At 34.2% G+C, this 6,711-nt stretch overlaps 1 pseudogene; it reads left to right on the forward strand.

Annotated features, from left to right (window-relative positions):
* The first annotated feature begins 1,821 nt into the window (after positions 1-1,821).
* On the forward strand, positions 1,822-2,493 carry LOC149225841 (putative aspartic proteinase GIP2 pseudogene; annotated as a pseudogene).
* The last annotated feature ends 4,218 nt before the right edge of the window (positions 2,494-6,711 follow it).

Raw genomic sequence — 6,711 nt, forward strand, 5'->3', positions numbered from 1 at the left:
ATACTCGACATGGAGTTGACACATGTCCCTTTTGATATATATATATATATATATATAAGTAATGTCAACTATAATAAAAAACAAAAATGAAAATGCATGTTTAATTAGTTTTAATTAAAATTAAATTATAAAACATCAATAATCTCAACCTCAATATAGTCACTTGAATTTTTGTTGATATAGAAACCCAATGTGGTGAGAATATTTCACTCATTGTCAATCATAAATAAATAATTTCAATGTCCACATGACGTGATATAATTTCATATCAATTTTAAAAAGAAATTAAGTAATTAGGAGTAAAAAAAGTGTAAGTAAAATGTTTAAACTTTAGACTTTTTAAAAATATTTCAACGCAATAATTTAAATAAAATATTTGAAGATCTATGTTAACTAATTCAGGTAGATCAACCTAGAAGGTGACGACCTCCCAATACATAGACGAGGTACTTAGCAATAAGAACTCAACCAACTAATGTATCCCTTGGGGCTATGTCAATATCAACTTTATATATATATATATATATATATATAATACGTTAAAAAATCATTTTAATATTTTATATAATAAAATATTCAGTGTCTAATTAAAAAATTAATTAAAAAATATATATATATATATATAAGTAATTTCTAATAAGAATAATAAGAGAGATGTGTCATTCATTCAATTCTTAATAAAATTAATATGTAACTTTTAAAAATATTCATAATAATAATAAATTTCAATGTCAATAAAATATTTTAATATGTAGGATTTAGTAATATTTATATACACTTAAAAATATATTAATAACAAAAAAACAAATTTAATGTGGATAATGTACTCCTTCAATAAAATGTTTCAATGTACATTTAATGTAAAATATTTTAATGCCGATGACCTATATATTATATGTTGTTTAAAAAACTTATCTATACATCATATAAAGCAATCGAAAAAATATTTTTTATGGCTAAAACATTTGAAGTAGTCTCGTTATTTTACATTTTGTTCTTTTTTTAAGCATATTTTTTATGTCAATTTTTATTGAAATCCAACAAAGATTTTTTGGACTAAAAATAAAATTTAAATAATATATATATATATATATATGGGGTGCAATTTGGGGTGTAATTTTTTCTTCAAATTTTGCACTCTAGAAAATGTTTTCCTATCAAGATATTTGATCCCCTCGAACACATTCTAGAGGCATGCTTCATATATATCTAGACTCATGCTTAAGATATATGTATACTGGTCTTAAAATTGAAGAAGTTTTTGATATTTAACAAAAAGATAACACTACATGATGTGACATTGGAGCTAGATTTAGTAAGACTAGAAAACATGAAAGCTATCTAAAAAGCAATTCTTCAATAAAACTAAAAATAAATGCAAATATGCAAAAATAAGTTGGAAACAATATCACAAACAAAAATGAAGAAATTTCTTGCCTAGAAGATCAAGGTGAGAAAATTACATATGCAAATTAAATAGTTTAAGAGAGACAAGTAGAAAGTAGAATATTTTATCAAAAACGAAGTATTAAAATCCGAAAATCTGAAAATTCAATTTGAAAATAAGTAAATCAAATACAGACCATGTTAATTTCACAACTCAGAGAAATCCCAATCAAATTGAAGTAAAATCATACATAAATGAAGCAATTCAAATGATGGAAATTCCAATTAAATATTATGTAATCAATTTAACAACATTAGTACCTGGAGTAAATAAAAAATTAATTAAAGAGAAAATCAAGACATAAAAATTCTTTATCAATACACAAATCGTAAAATAAATAATATAAAAAATTAAGTGATAATCGCAAGTTTGCCATGTGTCTGCCAGGTGGCAATCAATCTGGAGCTCTCTTCTTTGGCAATGGACCGCTCGTCTTCCTTCCACCACCGGGAAGAGACCTCTCCCTCGGCCTCAGCCACACTCCTTTCATCCAGAATACCGTCTACACAGACGACTTTTACATTGCTGTGCAGAGAATAGATGTCAATGGTGTCCCACTTGCAATCGATGCAGAGAAGCTGAGAATCGGCATGAGGGGCCGCGGCGGCACTAAGATGAGCACCGTGGTGCATTACACGCAACTAGCAACCCCGATCTACAATTCTATCGTGGCCGCCTTCGCCCAGCAAAGGAATCTCCCGCACGTTGCTTCGGTAGCCCCTTTCAACGCATGTTTCAACTCGAGCGTTGTTGGGTCCACTCACGTGGGGCTTGCTGTGCCGGCCATTGACCTTGTGCTGCAGAGCAACGGTACCATTTGGAGGATCTTTGGAGCTAACTCCATGGTGGGGGTGAGTGATAAGGTGTTGTGTCTGGGATTTGTTGATGCAGGGGAGGATCCGGTGACATCCATTGTGATAGGGACGTATCAGATGCAGGATAATCTGCTCCAATTCGATTTGGCCAACTCCACAATCAGCTTCTCTTCCTCTCTGCTCTTCCGACAAACAACATGTTCCAATTTCAACTTCACGACTTCCGCATGATGAGTCATTTTCATATGTAATACAATGTTGTAATAAACAATGAGCACCATAAATAAGAGAGATTTCTCACATTATGTTTAATTGCCGGGTACAGGAATATGAATTTTTCTCTCTCTCTTTAGAGACCTTTGTTGTTGAACTCTAGAGAGGACCTCCCATATATTTCATCATGCGTTAGTTAATTTAAAATTAAGTTTATGAGTTTTGAATGGTTGGAAAGTCAGAGGAGACAAAGCATGAATTCACATATAAAACTGGCGTTGTGGCTTTTCTATTGATCATACAAAACATGATACTTACAATGAACTCGATGAAGAGTATTTATATTTTTCAACTAACAACTCGCCTTGACATGCATGCACATGCAACCACACACTAAAAGTCGTTTATCACTTAACTCAACTTGACTCATCACTCAAATACTCAATCACTCAATCACTCAGTTCACTAACTTAGCCAACTCCTCATGCAGGAGTAATTAGCTTATTTTAACACCCACCCTTAATTACGACTGCTAAACTAAAACATGACTCATGAAAACTCAAACATGCCTATTGGTCTATGTCTCAGCTAGGCTAAGTACAACACCCAAGTTTCTTCTATGAAACTCAAAAACATATTGTGATAATGACTTAGTAAATATATCAGTGAATTGATCACTAGATTTACAAGGCTTCAAGTGAACTTCTCCCTTGCTCACAAATTCTCTAATAAAGTGATATCTAGTATCAATATGCATACTCTTTTGATGAAACACACTATTCTTCGATAGTGCAATCACAGAGGTGTTGTCATAATATATTATTGTTGATCCTTGTTGTTTCTATTTGAGTCCATCAAATACTCTTCTTAACCACACTATTTGAGATGTCACTGATGTTGCTGCTACATATTCTTCTTCTGTTGGCGAAAGTGTCACAATGGGCTGCTTCTTAGATGCCCACGAAATCACACTTGAACCAAAGTGGAACACAAAACTAGAAGTGCTCTTCTTATCATCCAAACTTCCTGCAAAATCACTATCTGTGTATCCAATCAAATCTTTCTTTTCTGTGCTTGCATACATAATGCCACAATCTCTAATTCCTGCTATGTATCTCAGAATTCTTTTTCCTGCACTCCAATGTGTGTCTTTTGGAGTCTCCGTAAATATGGAAATCAAACTCACTCCTTGCATGATATTTGGCCTTGTAGCTATGAGATACATGAGGCTGCCAACCAATCTTTTGAATAGAGTTGGATTAACATATCTACATCATCCTTGCTTAACTTTGTACCTGTTGCAACTGATGTAGGGATAGGTTTCAAATTTTCCATCCTCAATCTTTTCAACAAATCTTTGTCATATTCATTTTGAGAAACAAAAATTCTCTTTTCAGATTGCTCAACTTCTATGCAAAGAAAATATTTCATGAGACCAATATCTTTCATCTCAAATTCTTTCATCATCGCTGCTTTAAATTTATCTATCTTAAAATCACCTGTAAAAATCATGTCATCAACATATAAGCAGACAATCAAAATATGTCCATGCTCATTTACGTTTGTGTATAAGGTAGGCTCAATGTTTCTTCTGCAAAATCCATTCTTAATTATCTAGTTGTCGATTATGCTATGCCAAGCTCTAGGTGCTTGCTTCAGTCCATAGAGCACTTTCCTCAACCTATAAACTTTCTCTTCATTACTCTCAACTTCATATCCTAGAGGTTGCTGCACATAAATTTCTTCTTCTAAAATTCCATTCAAGAAGGCTTATTTCACATCCATCTGATATGCTTTCCACTGGTTCTGAGCTGTTGTGGCTATAACTACTCTTACGGTATCCAATCTGGCTACTGGAGCAAACATTTCTCCAAAGCCTATTCCTGGTTGCTGCGAGAATCCTTTTGCTACAAGTCTTGCTTTAAATCTATCAATTCCACCTTTTTCATTCAACTTTGTTTTATATACCCACGTTACACCAATGAGGTTTTTGTCCTTTGGTAAATCAACCAAATCCCATGTATCATTCTTCTCAATAGCCTCAATTTCTTCATCCATGGCTTGCACCCAATTTTCATCTTTGATTGCTTCTTCAAACGAAGAAGGTTGGAATGACAATAATGCAAATTTGAACTAACATCCAAATCATTATAAATATCTTTCAAACTCTTCATCTTTCTCTTCCCATTGCTTGATTAATCACCTGATTGATTGCTGGGAGAATCTTGATCTGTTGATATGCTTGAAGATCCATGCTGCTCTGAAAATCTTGGAGTCCTTGTTGGTGTGTCTCTATTTGGTGTCTTCACCTGTGATTCTTGCTACTCCTTTCCTCTGACATCATCTTCTTCCATCAATGGCACTTGTGCGTCAACTGTTTTGTCGATACTACCATTCCACGACTCTTGTTCTTTGAACACAACATCTCTGCTAATTATGGTCTTCTTTGTGATAGGGTTATACAATTTGTAAGCTTTTGATTGCTCACTATAACCAGTGAATATGCATTTTTCACTTTTATCATCTAATTTTCCTCTTCGCTCCTTAGGCACATGTGCATAAGCTACACATCCAAATACTCTGAGATGAGATATGCTGCAATACATACCTGACCATTCTTGTTCTGGTACTCTGTTCATCACACTCTTTGTAAGATATCTGTTGATCACATAAATACCACATGCAACTTCTTCTGCCCAATACTCATAAGACAAGTTTATGCCTTTCAACATGCTTCTTACCATGTTCATAATTGCCCTGTTCTTTCTCTCTGCGACACCATTCTGTTGCAGTATATACCATTCTTCTAATTCCATGTTGTTTGCAGTAATCATGGAATGCCTTTGAATCATATTCTCCACCACAATCTGACCTCAATACTTTGATCTGTCGATCACTTTGGTTCTTTGCTAAGGCTTTGAATTCTTTGAACTTCGCAAAAGTTTCAGACTTCTGATTCAAGAAGTAAACCCAAGTCTTTATACTATAATCATCAATGAAAGTGAGGAAGTAACAATTTCCACCAAACGACTGTTGCCTCATTGGTCCACACAAGTCTTTATGCACTAACTCAAGAGGTTGCTTTGCTCTATATGCAACTCCCTTTGGAAAACTTTCATGGTGTTGCTTTCCCAAGATGCAACATTCACAGGTACTAGTAGGTTCTTTGATGGGAGGTAATCCTCTAACGATATGTTTCTGCTACAACAATCTTAAACCAAAAAAGTGCAAGTGTTCAAATCGAAAGTGCCATAATTAGTAATCATCAGAACATGCAACTATAAAAGAATTCACCTCACCAGTGTAATTCATAATTAGAGGAAAGATTTTGTTCTTCGTCATCTGCACCTTTGCTATCCGCTGCCCTCTTGGGGGCTTGTCATATATAACACATTCTTGACCTTGAAAGATAACTATGTATCTTTTCTATGTCAATTGACCAATACTTAACAAGTTATGTTTGAGACTAGGAATATAATATACCTCTGAGATTGTCTTCGCCTCCCCCTGCTTGGTCAGAATGTTTACCACTCCTTTGCCATCTACTTCCATAATCTTGTAAGTCCCCAACTTCATCTCTGCTTTCACAAATTGATCAAAATTTGCAACCAAATCCTTGTTGTCTGTAATGTGGTTACTGCAACCATTGTCTAACAACCACACACTAGCAGAAGGTTCATGCATGGTATGGAAAACTAAGAACATGGAGGTAGAAATCTCTATAGTTACATTATCTCTTCGGTTCCCTTGATCAACGATCTTCTTCCTGCAATTACGAGCATAGTGAATTTATTGCAATAATAACATCTCACCTTTAATTTGTCAATTCTTCAATTATTGTTGAAGTTTCTGTAGTTGCTTCCACTTTCATGTTCATGCTCTTCTCAGCCATCTCTCTGACCACCATATCTTCTGCTTCGTCCTCTGCCTCTCAATCTAGTTCTATCTCGAGCTCCGTCTCTTTAAATAGAAACCTGACTTTTGAAAGCAGTCTTTGAAGTCGAATATTTATTTCTTTCTATCATTGCTTTATGCGATAGAAGTGATCCCATCAACTCATGAACTATCATTGATGCCAAATATTTGGTTTCATCTATGGCTTCTACCACAACATCAAATTTGGTAGACAAAGATCTGAGGACCTTCTCAACTACGGTTTGATCTTTAATCTCTTCACCATAAATCTTTAACTAATTTACAACAGTTATGACCTTATTCATGAAAGAATCGATGTCC

This window comes from Pinus tabuliformis, chromosome J (genome assembly GCF_031772625.1).
Source record: "Pinus tabuliformis cultivar Carrire ecotype Pingquan chromosome J, CPIR1, whole genome shotgun sequence".
In the NCBI taxonomy this organism is placed as follows: Eukaryota; Viridiplantae; Streptophyta; class Pinopsida; order Pinales; family Pinaceae; genus Pinus; species Pinus tabuliformis.